This window comes from Schistocerca serialis, chromosome 1 (genome assembly GCF_023864345.2).
Source record: "Schistocerca serialis cubense isolate TAMUIC-IGC-003099 chromosome 1, iqSchSeri2.2, whole genome shotgun sequence".
NCBI classification, from domain to species: Eukaryota; Metazoa; Arthropoda; class Insecta; order Orthoptera; family Acrididae; genus Schistocerca; species Schistocerca serialis.
This window is the reverse complement of record NC_064638.1, coordinates 592,319,278-592,335,144: the sequence shown is the minus strand read 5'-3', so window position 1 is coordinate 592,335,144 and position 15,867 is coordinate 592,319,278.

Below are 15,867 nucleotides of genomic sequence, written 5' to 3'. Positions count from 1 at the left end.
TGCAAATACCCAATCTTTAACAATTGTAACTTCCGTCGAACAGTCTTTAGCGCCTCGATAAGTTTGCGCTCTGCAGCTTTACTCAGCACTCTGAGCCGTTCTCGAAGTGATTTATAACTTATATACACTTTGAGACTACTGATGATGACGGGAGTAAAGTGCCGTAACTACAGCCTTGATGTACCCATACATATCTTTTAGTTTTACGTTGACTTCAGATTTCTCATTGACACATAGTTCACATTGCTGTAATTCTAGCTCTCAACAGCACAACATTTATAGCCCCAGCCTCGGTAAGATTTTACAGTGTCATTAATTTAGCCTTGATTCTCTCGATTATTCCCTCAAATAGACGCTTGTGCTTTGCCCCTCTGAACGGGCGTGCCATTGTTGTTGTTGTTGTTGTGGTCTTCAGTCCTGAGACTGGTTTGATGCAGCTCTCCATGCTACTCTATCCTGTGCAAGCTTTTTCATCTCCCAGTACCTACTGCAACCTACATCCTTCTGAATCTGCTTAGTGTATTCATCTCTTGGTCTCCCTCTACGATTTTTACCCTCCACGCTGAACTCCAATACTAAATTGGTGATCCTTGATGCCTCAGAACATGTCCTACCAACCGATCCCTTCTTCTGGTCAAGTTGTGCCACAAACTTCTCTTCTCCCCAATCCTATTCAATACTTCCTCATTAGTTACGTGATCTACCCATCTAATCTTCAGCATTCTTCTGTAGCACCACATTTCGAAAGCTTCTATTCTCTTCCAGTGTCATTAATTTAGCCTTGATTCTCTCGATTATTCCGTCAAATAGACGCTTGTGCTTTGCCCCTCTGAACGGGCGTGCCATACATGTGCCAGTTTATTCATAGTGTGCAGTATGCTGATACAGTTACGTTTTGATGCACGGCCTTTATGCAGAACCTCAATAAAGTTTCATCTATAACAGCCCCCTTTCAATTCCCCAGTTTTATCTATAGCCAGAAAACTACACATATGGTAACGAGTTAATTGGATGACATGTCAGTTCTTATATGTAATTGGCAAATATACTTCAAAATCGCTGCTGCTACGGTCCCAGGTTCGAATCCTACCTCGGGCATGGATGTGTGTGATGTCCTTAAGTTTGTTAGGTTTAAGTATTTCTAAATTCTAGGCGACTGATGACCTCAGAAGTTAAGTCTCATAGTGCTCAGAGTCATTTGAACCATTTTTAGAACTTTAAATTCAAATTGTCCTGCTTTAAAGCGATATAAGGTTCGCATTATCCCTACTGCTTCGGGATCCTTGAATACGTGTGGCTCAGATGAAATTTATTGACTTGCATATGGTGACCCCAGCAGAAATATCTGAGGATCTCATCATGATTTTCCACTGCGACATCGTTAAATTCAGTGCGGTGTTCGGTTTTACTTTTTCTGGTGGTGGAAATCAGTGCTTTCGCTGAACATGTAGTATGTTGTGAATCTTCGGGTTTTGGCGGCGCAAAGACTGTTCCATTAAGTTTCGGGTGTGCAGCCGCAAGAAATTTCCTTCTTCTTCTAATATTTCGGCTGTATACCGTCCAGCCATCTGCAGAGTGAGTCGCAAGACTGCCGCTCCGACATGAAATGGCTGGGTCTATACCCATGGTGTATTTGAAGAACCAGCGTCCTTGAAAACGCTCTGTCTTACGAGGTGTTCCTTGATGGTGCGGATTTAGGGTTATATATGGTATTGGCTAGGGGTCGTTTTTCCCCTGGGTAAATGATGTTACTGGAGGCGGCGGCGATGATGATGATAGTGGAGGCGGCGGCGATGATGATGTAAGTGTATGTTTGCGTATGGGTTTATATGACTAACACCTGAATTGGCGATGGATTGTGGTGATTGGTGCTCTCTGGTCAGGGTTTTCGTCCCTTCCCAGAGAGTTGATGAGTTGGTGTGGTGATGCGTTGGATGATTCGTAGAATTTTAATGATTTTTGTTTTATGATATGATAGAATGAGGGCTGTCCTAATGCAGACTTCGCGCCAGGTCTGACACGACCTTCGAACTGACCAGCGAGCGAGTAGTTGCATCTATCATCAGGCGAATCGGCACCGCAAAAGCCCCTGGTCCTGACAACATCAAACCATCCTTCTTTAAGGCCCTCCCCCAACCTGCAATCTCCCATCTCACTGCCATCCTAAATAATTGTCTTACTGCCGCTCCAGTGCCCGCTTCGTCCCTTTATACTGTTGTACCGCGCGACTGCGCATGCGACCACAGATGCAAATGCGCCAGAGACTTTGGTCGGCGGCAGAGACGTGCATAATGCGCGAGTTGTATCTATGACATCGAAGTCGATCTACGTTGGTATACCGATATATCATTGTGAGCTGCACTGTGACGACGTCTTTGTGAGTTTATTACAACAAGTGTCGGATGCCATGATTTATCAAGATTGAAACCACTATCTCTATTAATTAAATTCGTCACCAAGCGAATTTCAATTGCCTCCTTCATTGTCGAGTCCCAAAAGGATGATGTAGTTGCCAAAATTTCGACGTTGTCATATAACATACTGTGACCATTATCAATACAGTGCTCAGCCACTGCCGACATGTTAGGTTGTAAAAGTCGTGTGTACCTCCAGTGTTCTGTACATCTTTCTTGGACAGTACGACTTGTCTTTCCGGTGTAAGATAGGCCACCTTCACATGGAATTTTGTAAACTCCAGATTTTCGGAGCAGCAAATGTTACTCTCTCAATTCCATGGCAAATCTCCTGAAATAGCTGATATTTTGGCTGAAACAGAGTTTTTGAAGGAATATATACATGCTCGAAATGGGCTCCCTCAGGGTGAGTTAAGTATTAGGACTCGATTAGTTTTCCCAGAGCCCGAAGACCTAGTAACCAAAGCATATGCGATATAGGCAAGTAATGAGCCATTCTTGTTCGTCTGTTTTCCAACTTCATCATTGCAGCGCGAATCTCTTACTGCAGAACCAGTGGGGTGAGGTATGCAATGGAATGCAGGGTGTTTTATAGACTCTTATATTTAGTTAGGTATACAAAAAAAATAAGGTCGTAGTTCAGTGACCACATCTGGTAATGCTGAATCATACGATTCCACGTCCGTCGACGCACAACATGCATAGTAGACGGGCTATGGTTTCTTCCGATGGGCGGAGAGTTTGGTGAGCGATCTCCAGTAGATTACTCCAGAATATATGTTAGAATCGTTTGACATAACTGCCATCTTTGTCAATACTCTGGCTGATGCATTGCATAGCTGACATTCATTAAACTGCTAAGAGTCTGCTCCTGTATATTTATGCACTCCCTGTTGTTAAATATTCTAACTGTAACAGAGTAGCCACCTACAGAGATCGAATTCTCATCCAGTATCATCGAGGGAGGGTAAACGTTTGTGTGGAACAAGGCCGAAACCTGCCCTGACGCATCACATAGTGACGCTATTTATCCGTGAAGAACATTACTTTTACGTCACTAAATCGAGCAGTGACACCCGTACTTAACGGATCTCGCTGCGTCTGCCGCCACCAGCAGCCGTAATAGCGCTGTAAGCCTGAAGGCAATCCGCATTAAGAACCGAAACCGGTTGCCAACGAATAAAAAACCTGAAAACGCGATCGAGATTGTTTTTATTGACTTTTAACATTTTTTATCGATCGCTGTGCCCCAGTCAAGAATCCTTGCTATACTACTGCCAATTAAAATTGTTACACCAAGAATAAATGCAGATGATAAACGGATATTGATTGGACAACTATATTATGCTAGATCTGGCATGTGATTACATTTTCACGCAATTTATGTGCATAAATCCTGAGAAATCAGTACCCAGAACATCCACCTCTGGCCGTAATAACGGCCTTGATACGCCTGAGCATTGAGTCAAACAGAGCTTGAATGGCGTGTACAGGTACAGCTGCCCACGCAGCTTCAACACGATACCACAGTTCATCAAGTGTAGTGACTGGCGTATTGTGACGAGCCAGTTGCTCGGCCACCATTGACCAGACGTTTTCAATTGGTGAGAGATCTGGAGAATGTGCTGGCCAGGGCAGCAGTCGAACATTTTCTGTATCCAGAAAGGCACGTACAGGACCTGCAACATGCGGTCGTGCATTATCCCGCTGAAATGTAGGGTTTCGCAGGTATCGAATGAAGGGTAGAGCCACGGGTCGTAACACATCTGAAATTTAACGTCCACAGTTCAAAGTGCCGTCAATACGAACAAGAGGTGACCGAAACGTGTAACCCATGGCACCCCACACCATCACCCCAGGTGATACGCCAGTATGGTGATGACGAATACACGCTTCCAATGTGCGTTCACCTCGATGTCGCCAAACACGGATACGACCATCATGATGCTGTAAACAGAACCTGGATTCATCCGAAAAATTACGTTTTGCCATTCGTGCACCGAGGTTCGTCGTTGAGTACACAATCGCCGGCGCTCCAGTGTGTGATGCCGCGTCAAGGGTAACCGAAGCCATGGTCTCCGAGCTGATAGTCCACGCTACTGCAAACGTCGTCGAATTGTTCATGCAGATGATTGTTGTCTTACAAACGTCCCCATCTGTTGATTCAGGGATCGAGACGTGGCTGCACGATCCGTTACAGCCACGCGGATTAGATGCTTGTCTTCTCAACTGCTAGTGATACGAGGCCGTTGGGATCCAACACGGCGTTCCGTATTACTCTCCTGAACCCATCACAACACAGTGAAGACCCGACAATTTTTCGTCTGTAGCTCGTCATCGTCGTTGTGTATCAATTTTAATGGCCAGTAGTGTAAAAACTAAATGGGGGTTTTCAAATACTACCAGTGTGTATAATTCCAAGGTCGATATCACAACGACGCTTACGGTCTTACACCAACTGGTGTTCACGTAGTAGTGTTACGTTCATGTCAGATGCTCGCTGCTGCAACTACTTCAGCCCACCTGTAGGACAAACGCGCATCATTAGAAAGACTTACTTGCTTCTCATTTTCTTTTGCTTATTCATCACCATCGGCCTTAATACTTACACTACCCTTTTTCTCACAAATGGGTGAACTATTTATCGATCGCTGGGTATAAATTTTTCTCGAGCTCTACTATTATAATACGTAAGTCCGCCTCGAAAGCTGAGTGGCCCCGGAATGCTAGCTCAGCGTGTTCGGGCAGAGGGTTAACTGCCTTCTGTAATAAAAAGTCTGAGTCTATGGATCAACGATGAAATTGAACAAGCTTCATGGGACGCCGGCCTCGAACAAATACGACGACCATTAACGAATCTCAAAAAAGAAAGGAAAAAAAAGAACATTGGTCAGCGCAACAGAATGCCATGCAAAGGGTCCTGAGTTCGTCCCGGCTGGGTCGGAGATTTTCTCGCCTGAGGGACTGGGTGTTGTGGTCTTCATCATAACTTCATTCCCCATCGACGCTCAGGTCACCGAAGTGGCGTCAATTAAAAGGCTTACACCAGGCGACCCGTCTACCCGACGGGAGACCCTAGCCACACGACATTTCAGTTCATCTCACGTATGTATACGTTCTTATGATTAGGTCATTTTGGTGACGTGGGTGATAGGTGACTTAGAGCCAGAGGTGACGCACCGATTGCTGTTTACAAAATTACCGACTATATTCTCATTACACTGTTTAAAATACTTCACGAACAACAGTAAATTGCTTCAGTATTTTTATAATATCATCACAGTCGACTTCTTCGTCAGTCGTTGTCACTGTCGAGACGCAAATGGCAAATGGAGGAAGAGAGTACTGGGCATTTATGTTTAACCTACAACCTGCCGAGTAGCAAAATTTAGTTTTTAGGAGGTAGATCAGTACTTACACGGTTACGTTTCAGACCCATTAGTTATAGTACAGTGAAGTCACGTGCCTGGAGGCACGAGGCTCGCGGGAGCATGTGTACGCGAGGTCGAATGGCGGGGGCCGCTTCATAAAAAATTTGCAGAAGGGCCGGAGGGGGTGGAGGGGGGAAGAGCAGGTGCACGGGTCAGCGAAATACGACACGCCATGGAAACTACAGCCGGGTCTTGCTCCTACGAATACAGAGCAGTCAGCGGTAGGGAAAGTGCCTGAGGTGGGGGGACTTCATGCAAAATTTGCAGAAGTGCAGTGGGGTGGGGAGGCCCTCCCTTCCTTGACCATGGCACGTAGCACATCATATCTGGAATGACCTGGGAGCTGAGGAAGTACTGATGCCGGTTTCAATGAAATACGACATGAGCATTTGGCTTAGCTGTAATATGACACCACTGATTAAAATGAACTGATTTATTTTAAGATGCTAAAAAATCATTTCTTGCCTTAGACCTGAAGCTAATAACAAGCTGGCGAAAACGTAACGTAATTGTTATTTGCGATATATATTAGCAGAACATACTTACGAATATTGTTGTGTTTCAAGGAAAAAACCGCTATGCGTGACAAACACAGTAGGAACACGTCTCTGTCATTGTTTGGTTGAATGCAATGCAGATTCCGGACTTCCCTGATAACAGTGACATTTCTTTAGTATAGTGCGAAGAACCTAGGGTCTCCGATGCCTCGTAACAAAGTACTTGTATTTCGTTTACTTACTATCCCCGTTCAATCTGGTATTTGTATTGCGTTAGAACTATCGGTCGAAATAACATAATGTCGACGGTATGTACTGTTTGCCATGTTTGGAGACAAACTTGTTCCGTTGACGTAAAATATTTGTTAGTAGCAAAGGTAAATTCCCACTCCTACTAAATCTTCATCTTCAACCTTGCATTTCGAGTAAGTAATGCTCCGTTCTGTGTCGAGTTCGCTTTTCGGTCTATCTTATTGGTCGTTAACAGTGATGCTTAGCAGTCTAGATAGGTTTACTGTTGAATACTTGGCCGAGAAAACCGCGTGTGTCGGTTCACTAAATGCAATGGTTGAGCTGCACAGCGACCCTACGCTATCTTGCTTAACGGCCATCGCTCACCATACATTTGTATCTTTACAGAGGCGCTTACTAGAAATCAGATACTTTCCTGTGATAATCAGAGTACTGGCAATACGAGGTATGTTACAACACTTTATCTGGAGGCGAACGTGTTTCATTGGCATGAGCAGTCGACGCCTCGAACAGACTCCAAACACAAGCCGAACAACTAATGTTTTAACAATGGTATGTCAATAGCAATTGCTCCCCTGTAAAGCACTGAACGTGCAGTCCCAGCAGCCTGGGCACATCTTCTGTCGAGGCTAGTTTGAAAAACGGTTCCTTCAGCGAAATGCAGAGATTCACAGTTTACGTACTTTCGTACTGTTACTAGCTGTGCTCTGTTACTGGCTGTCGACATGGACTTCCTTCTTCACGAATATTATCGTACACAGCTATTATTGTGATAATTTTTTACGTAGTATGGTGGGCTTAAAATTTCTGAGAGGGTACGGCTGGAGTACAGCATTCTATGGTAGTGAAACGTGGACAGTGTGAAAACCGGAGCAGGAGAAAATTGAAGCATTTGAGATGTGGTGGAACGGACGAATGTTGAAAAGTAGGTGGACTGATAAGATAAGGAATGAGGGGGTTCTGCTTAGAATCGTAGAGGAAAGGAATATGTGGAAAACACTGATAAGGAGAACGGACAGGATGAGAGGTCATCTGTTAAGGCGTGAGGAAGTGACTTCCATGGTAGTAGGGGGACCTGCAGAGGGCAAAACTGTAGTGGAAGTCAGAGATAGGAATACATAGAGCAAATAATTGAGGACGTAGGTTGCAAGTGCTACTCTGAGACGAAGAGGTTAGTACAGGAGAGGAATTCGTGGAGGGCCTCATCAAACCAGTCAGAAGACTGATGACCAGAAAAAAAGAGATCATTTGTCTCAGTCTGCCCTCTACCTTCTTGTACTGGGACCACTTACCATGAATTCTTACTCCCTTTACGTTTGCTTCTTGAGAACGGGAATTTGCTCGTCAGGTTATTTATTTCAGGTCACCTTTGACGCCTTTCAGTTCTGTTCTTAACATCGCTGAAGAGTTGATGGTGACAGCTCACGGATTCTCAGATTCCATTCTCCTCAACCATCCTCGGAACTTGCAGGATCGCTCATCAGCCCTCATGATTCACATCCACTGGCGGACTTCCTAACACCGGAAACTATGGCTAAAGAACTAAACGGAACACAAGGCCGACTGTGCTGAGTGCTTAATGCGGAAGTGAAGCTCCGTCCTGTACCACCTCTACGACGTAGAACTATCGACATCACTGCAACATGAAACGAGGTCTGCCGTCATATATTGCCCCCTGTACGTGGAGCGACGTGATGTACTCATTAAGTACCTCGTGAGAGACCGAGCACAGTGCTTCTCATCTCTGCTGCCATGTGCTGCTGGACATCTGTTGTCACACATGGCTTCCGCATTTGCATTGTCTACGTGTTGCTGCTGCAGTGCGTAGTGTTCTCGAGTCCTTACGCTAACTGATGGTCTAAGAGAGGTTTCTCCATTTCTGAAACTAGTTTCTCAGTAAGAAATTTCAAATCTCCTGGATGGAAACTTAAGTCATAAATCTCAAGAAGTGACATTTAGAAATTCAGTCCCGGACAAGAAATCGCAATTATGACTGTACCACAAGTCTCATAATCGTCTCCGTGTGTGGTCAGTGCACGACCTGCACTACTACAGTGGTGTCCAAAATTAAGACAAAAGGAAACTTTGCAACGCTGCGTTTATTTCGGCACAAAACAGGATAATCTGGTGATAGCAAAGTAGAAACAATCTAAAGATTAAAGAACGTAAACAACTGCAACATGCAGAACAGTAGACACTAAGTTCTTCGTATTTTCCGACTTAAAAGATGTTCAAACACATTCTGACAACTGGTTAATGTGCTCACTATGTCGTGTGACCAACCTGACAACGACAGAGAATGCTTAGACTAGCGTCATCAATGTCCTGTTGAGACAATAACGCCCATTATTCCCGCGGAACTAATCGCCAGTCTTGAAGATTCGTTTTAGGATGTTGACGTGATGCAACTCGTCCCCCTAGAGCATCCCAAACATGCTCTACAGGATTCAGATCGGTAAACCGAACAGGCCACACCAAGCATGCAGTGTCTTTCGCTTTCAAGCATGTAACCTCCCCGCAGGAATAAGGAATGATAATTGATCATAAACCCACAATAACATTAATCAAAAAAAGAACCATGACCCAAATGGAACCTCTCAGCAGAAATAATAATATCTGGTAAAGTTTATAAGGACAGCAGCGCTGACCTTCGCCCTGTATTCTGAATAACAAAAGCAAAAATTCTTACCTCAATAAAAAACTGCATCTATATCTGCTCTTATCTATCGACGCAGCTTCGTGCAATGCTGGCCTATATTTAATTTTGATTCTTGGAGGAAATGCAAAGGAAATATTCTTTAAATTGAAATGAATGTTTTTCTTTAAAAGAGTTACTTTATAGAAAATTATTATTGGGGCATTTTTTTGAACAAATTAATTACAATTAACATACATTATTAGATGTGCGCAATGCTGCGTCTTTACCTTCTACAACAATACATATCGTCCCGAATCGTGACCAGAGTCGCGAGAAGAGCACGCCGCCGACGCATGCCGACTTCTGCTCGGTACAACTGTCCACTCGCTACTACTGTCGACTGACTACTACTGCAGACTCGCGCAGACTAGCGCAGACTAACTTCTACTTCCGACTCGCGCACACTACTACTGTTCCTGCCGACTTGCTACACGCAACTACTATCGACTCGCGCGGTCAAGCGCAGACAAGCAACGATAAATAACTCTCTGGTCAGAGATTCTGTCATGCCTCGCCATCGCTGGTAATGAATACATACGTGTTTCATAACCCTCCACTGGGGGGCAAAAATTTGGCAGCGATGGTGAGTCATTTGGACTTGCCATGAGCAACAAATTTTTTTCAACTAACTAACTTTACAATCACAGAAAATACAGATATGCATGGGTGTAGAACGTGAAATAAATATAGTGCACATGCACCGAGTACAGAACATATCAGGTAATGACAAAATATATATACAATGAATACAAAACAAATTAACAAATGACATAAGTGCACATGCACTGCAGTTCAGAATATATCAGCAAATCAAAAATGTATATGCAGTTAGTAGAAATCATGTTAACAAATGACAAAAGTGCACACGCACTGTAGTTCAGAACATATCAGCAAATCAAAAAATGTATGGGTCATGAATACAAATCATGTTAGCAAAAATGATTTTCACTATGTTACAAGAATTAGGATAGGAAAGGGAAGGATTGCATCATGGTTGTAGCACTTTAGGTTGCACGCAGCTGTACTGAAAGTCCATATCTTTCTACAGAAGCACAACACCAAGTGAGACAATCCGAAGTTCCTTTCCCAGAAGTATTAATCAGCGTAGCCAAGACACTGATATGTCGTAGTAATATTCCATGTTATCCTTTTGGTAGTACATTAGGTACACCAAACAGTGGGACCATAGTAGCATCTCTATCGCTCACGGTGGTGGACAGCATGTCGTGTCAACACCACGTTCTTGTAAGGTACACCAACGTAGAATTTGTGCAAAAACCAAATATAGTGCTCCATGATCATGAGGATATACAAGACAAACGGATATTGCAGTAATTCCAGGTAATTAGGTAAGAAGGTGAAGGAGATTAAGTCACATACTAGTCTTCACTGAGAATTACACTAATAGTTGGTGGCACTCATTGCCAAGTTATTGAACATTTATGTACCATGTATGTAGTATTACAGAATAATGTTCATGAGTTGTTTTACAGAGAACATTTGCACTCATTGCCTAATTATAAACCATCAGAAGTCATCATTGAAAACAGGAGCTAACAAGTGGCATAGTATTACAGAATAATGTTCATGAGTCGTTTTACAGAGAACATTGGCACTCATTGCCTAATTATAAACCATCAGAAGTCATCATTGAAAACAGGAGGTAATAAATGACATAGTATTACAGAATAATGTTCATGAATTGTTTTTACAGAGAATATTGGCACTCATTGCCTAACTATAAACCATCAGAAGTCATCTTTGAAAACTGGAGCTAATAAATGACATAGTATTACAGAATAATGTACATAAATCGTTTTACAGAGAACATTGGCACTCATTGCCTAATTACAAACCATCAGAAGTCATCATTGAAATCAGGAGCTAATAAATGACATAGTATTACAGAATAATGTACATAAATCGTTTTACAGAGAACATTGGCACTCATTGCCTAATTATAAACCATCAGAAGTCATCATTGAAAACAGGAGCTAATAAATGACATAGTATTACAGAATAATGTACATAAATCGTTTTACAGAGAACATTGGCACTCATTGCCTAATTACAAAGCATTAAATAACTTTTTTTAAGCAATGCATTGCGTTGGGTAATTACTGAAGACTGAAATTATTTGCTTTTGAGTTGTTGCTGCAAATGAAGATGTGTAACGTCATTCGTCATGAGTCTGCTGTAGTAAGATTATGAAACAAGTAGAGTATATGTAATCACATTCATAAATGACATAGGTTTAATGAACAACTGCTTATAGCACATTAATTTCATAAATAATTTCTCCTGCAAAATACAAAAATGGATTATTAAACTGAAAGAAGAAACGCATTTTATGCTGAAAAGTAGTGAACTTCGAATTAACAGGTAGTGAAATGTGTATAAAAAAAATGTGTTCCCTAGCTGTCCTGTCCAAAATCTTCAGTCATCGTACTATGTAATATAACACATACTGTCAAAACGAACTGCAACAAATACTAAAATAACTACATAGCATAAATACATAACTTCAACATTATCCTCATCTGTAAAGAAAAAAAAAACTTCATAATCCATCACTTCATTATCTATATTATCATAACTCCATTATTATCATCACCTGTAAAGAAAAACTTCTTTATCCATAGTAGCATATTCTTCATCATTATTCATCGCCATTCATTATCATCTGCAAAAAAAAGTCACTTCATTACTCATTACACAACTATTCCTTATTTCTAGCATATTTCATCTCTAAAACTAAGATGGTAGTTCTGTCTGACAACCTGCATCAATCGCCTTGTATTCTGAAAGAAAAAATTAGTTAAGACTGTTATTCTACGATTTGTATAGTATATTCTTGTTAATGCTTGTTAATACTGATCCATTTACTCTTCATCACGAAGTATTGTATCCTCTTTCGTTCATTCCGAAGGTGAAATTCCCATTTCTGTTTAATTTATTTCTTTTACACGTTATTTCCTTCTGAAAATGATGAACAAAGATTAATGTCTTGCATTTAATTCATATATCCATTAGACAAAAACTGGTTTATAGTAGCATAATTGAGCATACAGCATAGCATGACAGAAAAAGTAATATGTCAAAAACATAGATAGTATTCAGAGGCAAAAATGTACCCAGTGTATCACAATGTAGCAGCAAAAAAAAAAAAGAAGTAAAGTAGTCACGATGTTGAGATATCATAAGGCAAAATGTCAAAGTCAACTGGTGTTTGCTATATCTTAACTATTTCATAGTGCATACAAACAAAACAGGAAAACAATCATACATACATAAAAATTAAAAATATGCACGGTCTGATGTGTAACGACAAGAAGAGCGATCTGCTAACCTTACCTTGCCGGGCACTTGCCAAGAAAAATACGACAATCATCAGTAAGTAGTCACATAAATATAATGGCATAAATGGTCATAAAATGTGTAAGTTCATCTGGAAATTGTGCACGGTCTTATGTGTAACGACAAGAAGAGCGACCTGCTAACTTTACCTTGCCAGGCACTTGCCAAGAAAAAATACGACAATCATCAGTAAGTATTCATGTGAATATAATTGCATAAGTGGTCATAAAAATTAGCAAATGGCATTACAGCATGTTAAATCATAGAGTATCTTCATTCAATAAAAGGTTTGATATTCGATATGTGGTGGTTTCCTTTGGTTTTTCTGGTTCTCAAAGTTTCGACGTGTACAACATTGGGGTGAGGAATGCTGCGAATCCGATATGGACCTGCATATAGAAGTTCAAATTTACTGCACCTACCTTTTATTCTGCTGGATAAATAGTGTGTTCGTACTAATATCTTCTGTCCAATGTGAAAGTCACGGCGTGTACAAACCTGTTTTTGCTGTCTTCTCCGGCGCTCTGCGGCACGTTTGATGTTGTTCAGCGCAATGTCAATTATTTCATGGTGTCGTAGTCGACGAGATGTAGGAAAGTCTACTAATTCTTTAATTTTGTTCGGTGGTTCTACATTTTTCAGTGTAACAGACGGAGATAGCATAGTGGATTCATTTGGTATGGAATTAATTACATCCTGGAATGAGAGTATGTGTGTGTCCCAATCAATATGTCTTTTATGGCAGTATATTTTGCACAGTTTACCAATTTCTTTCATTAATCGTTCACAAGGGTTCGAAGAAGCATGGTACCTGGACATATAGATCGGAGAAATGTTTCTAGCTCGTAACATACGTGTCCATATAGCAAATCTAAACTGTGATCCATTGTCGGAAATTACTTTCAACACATGCCCTACATGAAACAGAAAATGTTTTACAAATGCTTTCGAAACAGTTTTAGCAGTAGCTTTGCGTAACGGATTGAAGGTAACAAATTTTGAAGTGAGTACAACAGCGACAAAGACGTAGCAAAAACCTCTATTAGTTCTGGGAATCAGACCAAAAATGTCTACAGCGGCCATATGCCTCAATTTAACAGGTACAATGGGATGTAATGGAGGAATATGTGAAGTCGTATCTGATTTAGCTATCTGGCAGATTTTACATGAGACTAAAACTCGTCGAATACGTTTCTTCATGTTCGTAAAATAACAGCTCTGTCTCAGTATAAGAAAATATTTCTGGCTCTAATGCGCGTAACTTAAATGAGTATACCAGATTAATTTGTTAACAAGTTCATCAGGAATGCATAATAACCAATTGTTGCTGTCAGGATGAGAGCGGCGAAACAGAATGTCATTGCGTACACTGTAATGGTTTCTAATGGTAACATTATTCCTATCTTGCCAAAGGTGTTTAATATCTTTCCATACGTTGTCTTTATTCTGCTCTTGTGCTATGCCTTGTAATGACGAGGAAATAAAATTTTCAAATGCAACTTGTTGAATGTACATGACGCTGAAATTTGCTTTGCAGAAGTTGGTTGCGATGTCTTGCTGATGGTTGCTGAGAGAACGAGGTAGTGCGTCTGCTATAACATTTTGTGTGCCGGGAATGTGAACAATTGTAAAATTATATTCCTGCAAGTAAAGTTTCCATCTGCTTAATCTGTCGTGTGTAAATTTAGCCGAAAGTAAAAATTGTATCGCTCTGTGGTCTGTGTAAACGGTCGTATGTCTTCCATAAAGAAAATGCCGAAATCTGGTAAAAGCCAATACAGCACATAATGTTTCAAGTTCTGTAACAGAATAATTACGTTCAGCAGGTGACAGAATGCGACTTGCAAAAGCGATGTTTTTAATTACTGTGCAACCATCTTCTTCAATTTCCTGAAAAATATGTATGCCTAAAGCGGTGTTAGAACTGTCGGTGGCAAAAGAAAAATTTCTAGTATGATCTGGGTGCGATAAAAGTGGTGCATTCAACAAAGCATGTTTCAAATAACATTCTCGTGAACAAAATTCTGCGTGTCAAAAGTATTGTTTGCGTTACTGGAATACGCAACCTGTACTGTATTTAATCAAATTCTATCTGGCGTGTTATTTTTTTCGGAAGGATGCTGTGGCATTTCAACTATTTGTGCTGTTCTATTATTTCTTCCTGACGTCTTACGTTCTGGATGATATCTATTGTCTGGTTCATTCATGATAATATGTTGTTGCGGATGATTTTGCTGCTGATAAGATAGACTGTTATTAAATGTACGCTGAAAGTTGTGCTCATTACATTCACTTCTGTCATGATAGTCATTTATATACAATGCATTGCGATAGGAATTGAAATACTGTGTTTTCTGTACGTAGTTATTTCCTTGCTGCCATGCGTTACTACACTCTTGGAAATGGAAAAAAGAACACATTGACACCGGTGTGCCAGACCCACCATACTTGCTCCGGACACTGCGAGAGGGCTGTACAAGCAATGATCACACGCACGGCACAGCGGACAAACCAGGAACCGCGGTGTTGGCCGTCGAATGGCGCTAGCTGCGCAGCATTTGTGCACCGCCGCCGTCAGTGTCAGCCAGTTTGCCGTGGCATACGGAGCTCCATCGCAGTCTTTAACACTGGTAGCATGCCGCGACAGCGTGGACGTGAACCGTATGTGCAGTTGACGGACTTTGAGCGAGGGCGTATAGTGGGCATGCGGGAGGCCGGGTGGACGTACCGCCGAATTGCTCAACACGTGGGGCGTGAGGTCTCCACAGTACATCGATGTTGTCGCCAGTGGTCGGCGGAAGATGCACGTGCCCGTCGACCTGGGACCGGACCGCAGCGACGCACGGATGCACGCCAAGACCGTAGGATCCTACGCAGTGCCGTAGGGGACCGCACCGCCACTTCCCAGCAAATTAGGGACACTGTTGCTCCTGGGGTATCGGCGAGGACCATTCGCAACCGTCTCCATGAAGCTGGGCTACGGTCCCGCACACCGTTAGGCCGTCATCCGCTCACGCCCCAACATCGTGCAGCCCGCCTCCAGTGGTGTCGCGACAGGCGTGAATGGAGGGACGAATGGAGACGTGTCGCCTTCAGCGATGAGAGTCGCTTCTGCCTTGGTGCCAATGATGGTCGTATGCGTGTTTGGCGCCGTGCAGGTGAGCGCCACAATCAGGACTGCATACGACCGAGGCACACAGGGCCAACACTCGGCATCA